We start from the raw sequence: 13,495 nt of genomic DNA on the forward strand, positions 1-13,495 counted from the left end.
AAATCAAAGGCTGCTTCTCGTCGTCGAGAAGAGTTCCATAGACCCCAGTCGCGAAACATCAAATCATAACCAAAGCAAGCACCCAACCAACCAATCAGAGCCCGTATCGAGTTTCGTCGAGAGAACGCGATGCCGTAAAGAAACAAGTCGACGGAATTCTATGCGTTGACATAATCTAACCGTCGAAAAGTTCCGAGGCTTCTACCGTAGTGTTGCTGAAGAAGAAGCACGGAAAACTGCGTATCTGTGTCAAATTTCGTCACCGAAACAAAGTCGCGAAAAAGAACGTATCCCCTCCCGCGCATAGACGGTGCCCAGGATCGACTTCACAACGCTAACCCCCGTATTCTAGAATGTCCCTTCACTCAACGCTTCACCTTGACTTGAGATAGTAGATATGAGCACCGTCTCTAGGCAGAACAAGTCACTGCATATCATCGATAGTCTTCAGCAATGTTCTAGGAGTGCAGCGTCATTTTCCGTCGAGCAGAGTCGCAGTTCTCAACGCTGCCAAGTGAAGCAGAAAATTCGAGTCGAGGAGCGTTTGTGTATACGGGGGTAGGTAGTTTCGTCAATGTATCTCACGATAGACTACTGGCAAATTGAGGTTGACAAGAAAGACCGAAAAAAGACTACCTATATAATACCAGACGGCTTGTTCGAGTTCAAGGTCATTCCTTTCGGTCTTTGTCGATGTCGTTGTATTTTCCTCAAACTTCAACGAGAACCTCCGGCATATTGAGGCTGTACCGCAAGTAATCAAGTCCCCCGAACTCACCCTCAAGCCGAAAAAGGGTCCCTTTGCATACGACGAGCTGATGTTCTTGAGCCACGTAATCGCCAAGTTATAATTCCCCCCGACCATCGAAAAACGACTTCCATCGCCGCCTTCCCGCCACCCAACGGCAAGAAGGCCGTGTGCCCATTTCTGGTCTGTGCGCCAATTACAGGTGGTTAGTCAAATATTTTGCCGGCATCTTCGAGTCACTTACTAACCTTAGAAGGACCGACGTCGAATTCAAGTAGAATGTCGCCGGGGGAAGCACTCCAAAAATTAAAATGATGTCTACAGACACCGCCAATATTTTCACACTTCGACGAGTACGCCTACATGAAACTGCACATTGATGCAAGCTGCATAGTGCTCGGAGCCGTTCTTGTGCAGGGGACTGGCAGACTGGAAAGGGTCATAGTTATGTTATCAGGTCACTAACAAAGCCAGAAGCCAACAATTATACAACAGAAAATGAGTGCCTTGCCATCGTCTGGGCTACATCAAAATTTTGCTCTGCCTTTACGGCAGGCTTTCGCACTTGTGCCCGACCACCACGCCTCATGTTCACTTGAAAGACCGTTCTGGTCACCTCGCGCAGCGAAGCCTGATACTTCAAGAATTCGACATTAACGTCGCTTGCAAGACCGGTAGAAACCTCTGACGCCATCGACTGTCTGTCCCGTGTCCTTATCGAACCACCGCCGCCAGACGACCCGGATGATGACTGCTTGTTGAAAACTATAAATTCCGACGACTTCGCTGAGCGACAATGAGCTCACCCTGAACTCGGAAGCCTAGAGGAATAACTCAAGGGTAGCAGCGCCACTGTTCCGAAGTTATTTTAGGGAGGACTAGCATCGCTCCTCCTAAGAGAGAGAGCTGCCCAAAAGAAAAACTTCTCGCCCCTTCAAGCCAAACAACTTGTCGTGGTTTCCTCAGCGGCTAGACCAGGAGTCCTCCAGGCCCTATACGACAACCCGACGGCTGCGTGGCGACAACTTGCTGCCGACGTTACGGGTCATAAAAGGACCTGCCGAGATTGTCAGCGACGGAATAGGCCAGCTGGACTTCTACAGTCCATCGCGCCATTTTGTCAGCCGTCCCAGCAAATCCACATGGTCCTACCGGAGACCGTTTCCAACCTTAAGTTCCAGGAACAAATGGATCATCGGCGCCACCGACCACCTCAGCCACTATGCTGAGACTAGGGCCCTGCCCAAAGGCAGTGTATCCGAGGTAGTCAAATGTTTTGTTGAAAAGGTCTTTCTGCGTCACGGAGCCCTGGAGGTCCTCATCATCGATAGTCGTACGACATTTACTGCTGACCTAATCAAACAGATCTTGGTATACAAACAGACAAGCCATCGCCCGACGACCGCATACCAGGCAGACCAATGGCGTTACCGAGTGGCTAAACAAGACCATCACCGACTTGCGGTCTATGTACGTCGACACCATCCTTTTGTATGGGCCCTTCGCATACAATACGGCCATGGAAAAGATGACTGGCATATTGCCATTCAAGTTCGTATACGAAAGCAACCTGCCAACGACACTCGACACGTCGCTCCCAAACGTTACTGATGAAGAAAACCTCGACGTCACCCTCTATCTGCAGCGCGCTGAAGAAGCTCGTCAAGTCGCCCACCTGCGCATCAGCAATTGGCAGATGACTGACAAGCGTCTTCAACGCAGGTTTCAAAAGAGCCATTGCTTGACAGCTGCAAGCACACTCGATACCCACTATGGTATTATTAAAAAAATGTTTGAGTAGCAAGACGGCATTCCCTGTGCTATTTTTGGTCCTTCTTCTGACAATCGTTGTATCCGCTAAACGCGTGCAAGTAATTTAGTGCAAACAGTTCGTGCAGGTATTGACGACGATGGGGAATTATGCCTGAAGTGGCTATGTGCCACAGTTAATAGGAGATGAAAAACATGCTTGTGTAACTAGTCAGAGTACTGGACGACACACTCTTTACGCTATTCGCATTGTGTGACGACTGATTGTTCTTTTTCTGTTCTAGAACACTTTATTAGTCCTCAAAACACAAATATTTAGTGGCTAAGGTACTCGGCTGCTAACCCGCAGGTCGCGGGTTCGAATCCTAGCTGCGGCGGCTGCATTTCCGATGGAGGCGGAAATGTTGTAGGCCTGTGTGCTCAGATTTGGGCGCACGTTAAAGAACACCAGGTGGTCAAAATTTCCGGAGCCCTCCACTACGGCATCTCTCATAATCGTATGGTGGTTTTTGGACGTTAAACCCTACAAATCAATCAATCAACCAATCAATAACACGAATGTTCTCGCGGCATCAAGCCTGCCTGAGCCAAGTTTGCGAGCAAGTCCCAAGCACCAGCATGGCTCAGTGGTAAAATACTGGGCTGGTACGTAACGAACCAGGGTTCGAGCCCCATTGTGATTTTGGTGCTAATAGTTTTTTCTTATTTCGCGATAGTGGTTATGGACACCAGCGGTGGCAGCGGCGGGCAACTACGGCGCCACCCGCAACCCTAGTTGTGATATCATAACAGCTTTCGCTGTAAATCTTCTCCGACTGTACTTCGGACCATACAGGGTAGTTCAATGTCTCGGTGTGCTCGAATACGAGGTTGCCTCCGACGGTATCACGAACTCTCACGGCGCTGATCACGCCCTGAGGCCCATGTCGCGTGCCTCAAGTGGTTTCATCCGCGCTAACGAACCGAAAGAATGTATTAGGGGCGAAGCTCCTTATGGCTTGCTGGTCGTGCGTCTCTTTTATATAGTAGCTTCTCCATTTAGTCCTTGGCATGTCCGGTTGATGGCAGCACATGTAAATTGTGAATATGTGATGAAAAAATACGAGATAGCGGTACTTGCAGTTCCCTAGATAGACGGACGGGTGAACGCACCGACATAGAGACAGACGCATGCGGACATGGACGGATGGACCTACATACATACATACATACATACATACATACATACATACATACACACACACGTACATACATACATACGTACGTACATACAGACAGAAGGATTGGCTTACAGATGGAGGGACAGACGGACAGACAGACGGATGCGGCAAGCGGATGATTCACAGTTTGCCGATGAAACCCTTCGAAGCTTCGGCCAACTCATCACTCCGTGGATATGCTGGGATTTTTTCTATTGTTGTTATTATAGTAATTCATAGCTAACATAACTCTTTTACTTGCATCTTCAATTGAGTCACCAGGACGATGTTTTTTTCAGACGGGGACAATGCCACATTCCTTTCTAAAGTTATGTTATCGCACTATTACTCGTGTAAGTACTGCCTTGCGCAATCACGCCGATTGACTCAAGAATCTTCGAATTGATCGCCGAACCTTCTGATGCGATTACACCCACAGGAGGAACCTTGCAGACTGTTCTGGAACTCACGTGGCCACTAGAAATAGCGCTGAAAAATTCCACGGTATAAATATAAATGCCAACGCACGTAATCACCTGTCAGTTGGTCGACGTCCGACGCTCCGTTCGTCGCTTTCAGTGCACATGTGCTGATATCATCTGACCTTCAGTTTCCTAGCAAAAAGTACGGCCAAATAACCAGTTTTATCTTCAACATACAGTCTAGTGCCTTCGTAAACGTCACGATCACGTGAGAGTATTTTGAAGACTTGGCGAAAAATATTTTTGCCAGTGCGAACATTTTCAAAGTTGTGAATTGGTAATTTTTCAGGAAGCAGTAATTATTTCGTGTGACAATCTAAGAAAACCAAAAAAAGCGTTTAGGAGTGCTACAGTTGATCGATGAAGGATTTCATTCTGGAAATGTTACTAGATGGAGGTGTGCATCACGAAGTGGCTTACGGAAAGAGCACGGTGGAATGCATCATTCATTGTCGGAAAGACAAAGTTTCAATGAGAAAGTATTTCATGTCTGTAGCAAGCTTGTTCTTGGAACTGTAGCCATTCAATACCATGTACACGCAGCATGATTATGAAAGGACAAAATGATGCCGCATAAATAGACATTACTGTGCTTTTTACGCATGTACTAAGATTCAGGATTTTTCCCATTCAATCAAGAAATCCAGTGTGGTTAAGTTCATGAATAACTATATTAAACGAAGCTTCGTGCTTATGTGATATTGTATTCGCTAGATAACATATGTATTCATTACGAGGCCAAAATACTCGTCGATGTTGACATTTACTTGCTAGCGCACGTATGGCTAAACCTAATGGTATAGGATACTACTGTATTCACTTGTGCCGAAATGAATTAGTTTTAAATGCGAAGCATTTATTAGCCAACTTTGGTTACTTCGACCGTATCTATCTATCTATCTATCTGTCTGTCTGTCTGTCTGTCTGTCTGTCTGTCTGTCTGTCTGTCTGTCTGTCTGTCTGTCTGTCTATCTATCTATCTATCTATCTATCTATCTATCTATCTATCTATCTATCTACAACTTTTAGCTCTCCTGGCAGTTTAAATATTGGTATCTATACCAAAATTCGTATTACGAGCATAACTGACTAGTCATAACATGAAAATCATGACATGTATGTTATCAATGTCATCATTATTAGTGTTATGGAGTTAGAGAACTTTGTATAAAGTGTGTTTACAGAGAACACACAAAAAAGAGTCAAAATGGCTGATTGGCACCTTCGCGCGCCTCTCAGCTGCTTTCGTTCTTCCTCTTTCTTTACTTCATCTCCATGACAGGAGCCCCGGGCGTTGGAGCGCCATCTTGGCGTGAGTCCGCGGAGAAGTGCGAGAGAAGTAAGGTTTCATGCGCGAAACATGGATAATGTCGACAAGTGATGAACTTGATGTATTGGAGTGCAATGGCGCTATATCGTAGTGGACGTCGCTAACTTGAAGTAAGACTAGGTAGGGTCCTTCGTATCGGGACAAAAGTTTTTCGGAGATACCTACACGGCGACACGGTGACCAGAGGAGCACGCGGTCACCTGGGGCAAACGTTATATTACGATGCCGGTGGTCGTAGCGGGCTATTTGCATATCCTGGGACCTGGTGAGACAAGACTGGGTGACTTGACGAGCCTTGTGAGCCCGATCAATGGCTTCACGAGCGTACTCGGAAGCAGATGGCTTGAAAGGCAAGGTGGTTTCAAATGGCATTATAGGGTCGTGACCATACAAAAGATAAAAAGGGGATAATCCCGTGGTTTCATGTCGAGAGAAATTATCTGCAAAAGTCACAGAGGCCAACGTGGTGTCCCATACACGATAATCTTCAGAGACGTACACCGAAAGCACCTCTGTGAGCATGCGGATGAGGCGTTCAGTTAGGCAATTAGTTTGTGGGTGGTGGGCGGTAGAGAGCTTATGCGCTGTGGCGCACGACCGAAGAAGGTGGTCGACAACTTTGGACAAGAAAGAGCGGCCGCGGTCTGTAAGCAGCTGTTGGGGTAAACCGTGGTGTAAGATGACGTCATGAAGAAGAAAATCCGCGTCGTCAGTGGCGCAACTGGTTGGAATGGCCTTAGTTATCGCGTAACGGGTGTCATAATCTGCGGCAACGGCGATGTATTTATTTTCCAGTGTCGTTGTTTGAAAAGGGCCAAGAAGGTCGTGTCTCACACGATGAAATGATTCAGAGGGAACTTCAAAGGGGTGAAGCTATCCAAATAGCAGCAAAGAAGGTCTGTGCAGAGGTCGCAAGTGGCGTCATATCGACGCACGCAGCGGTAGAGTTCTGGCCAGAAGAACCGATTTCGCACGTGGTCGTATGTGCGGGAAACACCGAGGTGTCCTGCTGTTGGTGCGTCGTAAAGTTGTTCAATTACGGCAGGCCGTAGATGACGAGGAATGACAAGCAGAAGCTCGGGGCCTTCAGTGCTGACGTTGCGGCGGTAGAGGATGCCGTCCTGCAGTACGAACATACGGGCTTCAGTATCAAGGCCGTCAGACTTAATGGCGTTGATGATAGCACGCACTGACTCATCCCGTCGTTGTTCGATGCGCATGTCGCTGATGTCAGTAAACGCCATTATGCTGCTCTCCAGGTCAGGCGCAACGGGATCAGGAGGATTCACTGGACGACGAAAAAGACAGTCTGCGTCCTTGTGTAAATGGCCAGATTTGTAGGTGATGCTAAACGAAAATTTCTGGAGCCACAGAGCCCAGCAACCCACAAGTCCAGTCGGATCTTTCAGAAAAGTCAGCCAGCAGAGGGCGTAGTGGTCCGTAATGACAGAGAAAATGCGACCATATAAATATGGCCAGAACTTGGCGACGGTCCGAACTAAAGCAAAACATTCTCTCTCGGTGGTGGAACGATTCCTCAAAGAGGGAGAAAGCAGGCGACTGGCGTAAGCTATCACGCACTGTCTGCCGTGCTGCCGCTGAGCGAGAACTGCGCCGATACCATGGTCACTGGCGTCGGTGCGATCTTCTGTGGCAGCAGAATGATTAAAGTGGGCAAGTATGGGGGGGTGTAGTTAAGTAGCTGATGAGAGTGGTGAACGATTGAGCCCTTTGAGGGCCCCATTCAGATGTGGTATCTTTTTTCAGCAAATCTATGAGTGGCCTGGCATTGTCGGCGAAGATTTTCACGAAACGGCGAAGGTACGAACATAAGCCGATGAAGTCCTGACATCGGATGTAGAACGGGGCACCGGAAAGTTACGGACGGAGTGGATCTTTTCGGAATCTGGTTGGACGCCATCGGCGTTTACAAGATGGCCCAGAATGGCAATCTGACGGCGGCCAAATTGGCATTTCTTGGAATCAAGTTGTAGCCCAGCTGTTCTGAAGAGTGCGAGAATTGCAACGAGACGGGTCACGTGGCTATCAAAAGTAGATGAAAAGACTATCACATCGTCTAGGTAATAGAGACAAGTAGACCATTTATAACCACGCAGGAGGGAGTCCATCATTTGTGCGAATGTGGCAGGGGCGTTACAAAGTCCAAAAGGCATGACCTTAAACTGGTATAAACCATCCGGTGTAATGAAGGCCGTCTTCTCGCGGGTCATTTCATCAACAGAAATCTGCCAGTAGCCGGACCGAAGATCCGGCTACTGACGTAATCAGAAGATCCGGCTTTGACATGACGTAATCATTACGCCATGCTGAGGCGAGATAACTATGTTCCTCAATCTTGCCTGTGCCACTGCTTACATCTGGAAGTGTTACGCAGGATGACTATACGGCTACCGCCTCAGAGTTGTCTACAAGGCATACGCTTCTTGCTATGTCACTTGTCTTACTTCGTGCGTGTCTCCAATTCGAGCTGTTTTTCTTTCTCGCGCGTCTCGAACCCAAGCTGCTCCTTCTTGGCCTGCGTCTCCCGTTCCAACTGTTCCTTTCAAACTCAATCTCCGCCTCCCTCTCTTTGCGAATGCGCCTCTCGCGTTCTTCACACCAAGCCTCCATTTCATCGCCTTTTAGACCCATGCGTCTTGCCAACTCCTCTAGGTCTGCCCTACTCATGGTCGTGTTCTAGTCTGGAGAGGTAAGTGGTAAAAATGGTCTCGTCCTGCCGCGGACGCCAATTTGTGATGCGGGGTTCTTGTTGCTGATTTGTTTTTCTCCCGGGCTGAGCCTCAGAGAGTTTTGTTAATAAGGACAAAGCCGTTCGGTTTCCAAGAAACACACAAAAAGTTTAATTGAAAAGAAAAAAAGGCAAAGATTCCTCACAAAACAAAACACTTAATAAACAGTTGACTGGACATGACAAAACACATCTGTAAACACCCAACAAAAACGTTCAAAGTCAGTAACTAAACCTAACGTTCGAAAGGGGCTGAGTGATGGGAGTAGCGCAAGAGTATCGGTGCAGTCTCACCCACAAGTTGGTTTTCGGCGGTGATGAGAAACCGGAACGCCGTGACTCCTGCGTCACTGCGTGGGCTGGACGAGGACGAGGGAACGCTGGCTGCTGGCGACACGTCGAAAAGCCCTACCAAATCGTGATGGTTTCGGCTTGAGGAGCGTGGACACGTCGGAGACGGGAGAACGCAGGCTGGTGGCGACGCGTCCGGGAACTAGGGTCGACCTAGTCAAGCAGCTGGGCGCACAGCTCGGGCCCGGAGCCCGACGGCTGTAGCTCGCCTGCCGGAACCAAAGTCCGCAGGCTCTGGAAAGGAGTTCAGGACCGGATGGCCACGGTCCTTTGGAGCGGGAACCCGACAGCAGGAGGCCCCGGCCGGTGGAAGTCCTGTAGGCTCGGGTCCGGAACCCAACGGCCCATCTTCAGCGCCCGGTCCGGTGACGACCTTCCGCTTGCACTGCCTGCCTCGAATTCCCTCTCTCTCTGAGTGAGATATACGTATGGTCTAGGACCATTGACGTGGTGCCTGCTGCTACCTCTGTCGGTACAAAACAATCAGTGGCCACTATATCAGAGCCTTCATGGCATTCGCTGCCATCTTCCCAATGACGTTCTAGCGCTCCTTCCATGGAGCTATTGAGAGGTAGCCCTACCCCTTCCCGAAATGTGCTCGGCCTCTGAGACGTTCTGATACACACCTCATTCTGAATGGAGCTTCTTCGTTCCCTGCTATCGAAGCTTTGCTCCACAACATTTTCCACAGCTTCTAGGTCGCCCATATCCAGGCGCTCTTCTTCATAGGTGCTTGGCCTCTCAGAGGTCCCCAAGCAGCTAACGGAAGTAATATGTTCCCAGCCAGAGAAGCTTTCCGTCGCTTCAACAAACTCCTCATGACTCCTGCCTTCTTGGCTGTCCACCTCTCTGCCTTCCTCTATCTGAGCTTCTCGCTCCGAAGTAAGGCTGTCGCGAGGCTCGAGGCCAACCTTGCAGGAATCGACTTCCCTCCAGCAAACGCTGCTATCGGAGCAAACATTCACCGCTTGCTCGACCTTCTGCATCGCCAGCTGCCCCCTTTTCGCCATCGCAAGCTCGAGTCGCCGCTCGAAGTCCACCCTCTCTAATTGGAGCTGCTGCTTCAGTATGCGTGTCTGACGCTCTAGCAACACTTTATTTTCACGCGTTACGCGCTCTAGCTCCTCCTTCTTAGCTCTAAGCACCAATTCAAGCTTTTCCTTCGCCGCCTTTCGTTCTGCAGCCCGTTGCTCACGCTCCCTCTCCATCCGCTCCTCGTACCATACTCTAAACTCCGCTCCCGTCAGTCCCATTTTATCCGCCAACTCAATTAACTCCCACGTGTTCGTCATCGTGTTAACCGCGTCAAAAAATCTACTGGAACAACAAACGACTTTGTCCTGCCGTGGACGCCAATTTGTGATGCAGGGTTCTTGTTGCTGATTTGTTTTTCTTGGTTGAGCCCCGGAGAGTTTTTCTAATAAGGACAAAGCCGTTCGGTTTCCAAGAAACACACAAAAAGTTTAATTGAGAAGTAAAAAGGCAAAGATTCCTCACAAAACAAAACACTTAATAAACAGTTGACTGGACATGACGAAACACATCTGTAAACACCCAACAAGAACGTTCAAAGTCAGTAACTAAACCTAACGTTCGAAAGGGGCTGAGTGATGGGAGTAGCGCAAGAGTATCGGTGCAGTCTCACCCACAAGTTGGTTTTCGGCGGTGATGAGAAACCGGAACGCCGTGACTCCTGCGTCAATGCGTGGGCTGGACGAGGACGAGGGAACGCTGGCTGCTGGCGACACGTCGAAAAGCCCTACCAAATCGTGATGGTTTCGGCTTGAGGAGCGTGGACACGTCGGAGACGGGAGAACGCAGGCTGGTGGCGACGCGTCCGGGAACTAGGGTCGACCTAGTCAAGCCGCTGGGCGCACAGCTCGGGCCCGTAGCCCGACGGCTGTTGCTCGCCTGTTGAAACCAAAGTCCGCAGGTCCTAGGAAGGAGTTCAGGACCGGATGGCCACGGTCCTCTCGAGCGGGAACACGACGGCAGCCCGGCCGGTTGAAGTCCTGCAGGCTCGGGTCTGACGCCCGACGGCCCATCTTCAGCGCCCGGTCCGGTGACGACCTTCTGCTTGCCCCGTCTTCTTCAAACTCCCCTTGATCTGCTCTGCTCAGGCTTCTGCTGCCGCTCTGGCCCACTTGTCTCGTCCCGATTGGAGATTCCGTACTTTCGTGGTACCCAGCCATTGGGCATTGAAATCTCCGTGGAAGGACCTCATTGAAGCAAAATGTTCACGCCCACACGTGCCGCAACCAAGCGTTATCTTCATCTTCCTCTGGCTGATGGAGTGGCGCACTTTTTAAACGCGCGCAATCACATCACAAAGCCCCCTTTTCGAAAAGTTTTTTCCGTAATGAAAAAACTGCAGATAAGTGCGCGTTTCACCACACACAACACATATGCTGTCCAACGTTCACTGCCATCTTACAATCAATCCACTTATTATACCTTGTGCGTTTGGACCAAATTTCTTTAAAGCCCAGTGCAGAGTGCACAGCCAAGCTACGGCGTGTCCTGCCCAAAACTAAGAAAATCACACTCCTTGTGAAATAAAGTTTTAAACACAGCATATTTACAACCAATGTAGGTCCTTGTGCAAGTCGTCTAAATCTAGAGGTAGCGACCGGTTATTTACACTCGACTCTCAGATTATAGCATCCCACACCAGACGAATAGAATGATTGTTTCTTTCATATGAATGCAAAACGAAAACCTTGCACATTTCCGATCAGAGATCTGCCTGTACTTCTGCCTCAGAATTTTATCCACATGGACATCAGCCCTGCCAGCGGCGTCTGTCACTACAGCTGGCGCCATGCAGACAGACGCTGCTACAGACCCCTCCGAGTTTTTTATTTGGCTTGCAAACAAGTCACATGCTCCTTCATATAACTTCTTTTAGTTTTGCAAACTCAATGATTTCGTCGTCGTTTCCTGCTCTTTGAACGGAACGCTACACTATTTACTTTGACATGACGTAATCATTACGCCATGCTGAGGCGAGATAACTATGTTCCTCAATCTTGCCTGTGCCACTGCTTACATCTGGAAGTGTTACGCAGGATGACTATACGGCTACCGCCTCAGAGTTGTCTACAAGGCATACGCTTCTTGCTATGTCACTTGTCTTACTTCGTGCGTGTCTCCAATTCGAGCTGTTTTTTTTTCTCGCGCGTCTCGAACCCAAGCTGCTCCTTCTTGGCCTGCGTCTCCCGTTCCAACTGTTCCTTTCAAACTCAATCTCCGCCTCCCTCTCTTTGCGAATGCGCCTCTCGCGTTCTTCACACCAAGCCTCCATTTCATCGCCTTTTAGACCCATGCGTCTTGCCAACTCCTCTAGGTCTGCCCTACTCATGGTCGTGTTCTAGTCTGGAGAGGTAAGTGGTAAAAATGGTCTCGTCCTGTCGCGGACGCCAATTTGTCACGAAGCCGTTTAACGGGCATGCACTCGTGTAGGTTCGTGTAAAAGCAAAAACCACCGACGACATAACCATCATCGGGAAATGAGCTGACGAGACCATTTGCTCCCACCCAAATTTCCAACAGTCAATATATTTACAAAACCCAAAAAAACAAATAGCAGACAAAGAACAAAGCATACATAACTAGAAAGAGGTTGGCAAGAAGAACAAACGGCTAAAGACGTGAACAGTGCATTACATAAATGTTCAGTGGAAAATAAACTTTGTCACGACATAGCTGGAACAGGTGCTTGCAGCGAAAGCTGTGCTACACATGCATGGACGCACTCACGTAAACGATGACAGTGGTGATGCGGGGCTTGCAACTGATGCGACCGAGTAATGGTGAAGACGCACTCGTGAAGCAAGAAAAAGATGACGATTAGCTTGAGATGCTCACGTGGTTGACTGGCACGGCAGGAAGCGTCGGGCTGGTCGAAGTCAGTGACCTTTCGGCGTTCGGTAGCCGCAGCTCGCACACAAAGCCGGAGACGTTTCTTGGCCAACGCCAGAAGACCAGAACAAGCCAGGCCCACGTCAGGTGACGAGAAGAAGCTCAGTGTCCAGGTGGGAGCCTGCTGAGACCTTGATGCAGGAGCTCTGCTGGCCGCCACTCCCACGCCCTGGCCACCTTCTTCACTTTGTCCCGACTCGGCCACATCTGCCTGACTTTAGGACTGTGGAACCGTCGGTGACGAGAGAACGCAGGCTGGTGGCGACGCGTCAGCGAACCAGGGTCAACCTGGCCAAGCAGCTGGGCGCACAGCTCAGGCCCGTAGCCCGACGGCTGTTGCTCGCCTGTTGAAACCAAAGTCCGCAGGTCCTAGGAAGGAGTTCAGGACCGGATGGCCACGGTCCTCTCGAGCGGGAACACGACGGCAGCCCGGCCGGTTGAAGTCCTGCAGGCTCGGGTCTGACGCCCGACGGCCCATCTTCAGCGCCCGGTCCGGTGACGACCTTCTGCTTGCCCCGTCTTCTTCAAACTCCCCTTGATCTGCTCTGCTCAGGCTTCTGCTGCCGCTCTGGCCCACTTGTCTCGTCCCGATTGGAGATTCCGTACTTTCGTGGTACCCAGCCATTGGGCATTGAAATCTCCGTGGAAGGACCTCATTGAAGCAAAATGTTCACGCCCACACGTGCCGCAACCAAGCGTTATCTTCATCTTCCTCTGGCTGATGGAGTGGCGCACTTTTTAAACGCGCGCAATCACATCACAGATCCATAGACGAGAAGTATGTAGCGCAGTGCAGGCAGTCCAACACGTCATCGATGCTTGGTAGCGGGTATACGTCTTTTCGCGTGATCTTGTTGAGGTGGCGATAGTCAACGCAGAAGTGCCAGGTACCGTCCTTTTTCTTCACAAGGACGACAGGGTATGCCCAAGAACTACTTGATGGTT

General features: G+C 49.7%; 1 protein-coding gene across 1 annotated transcript in view; it reads left to right on the forward strand.

Annotated features, from left to right (window-relative positions):
- LOC142765320 (uncharacterized) overlaps nt 1-13,495 on the forward strand; it is a 310,330-nt gene that overhangs the window by 172,199 nt on the left and 124,636 nt on the right. The gene's annotated exons all lie outside the window — the stretch shown is intronic.

The sequence above is a fragment of the Rhipicephalus microplus genome, chromosome 6 (assembly GCF_043290135.1).
Source record: "Rhipicephalus microplus isolate Deutch F79 chromosome 6, USDA_Rmic, whole genome shotgun sequence".
Taxonomy (NCBI): domain Eukaryota; kingdom Metazoa; phylum Arthropoda; class Arachnida; order Ixodida; family Ixodidae; genus Rhipicephalus; species Rhipicephalus microplus.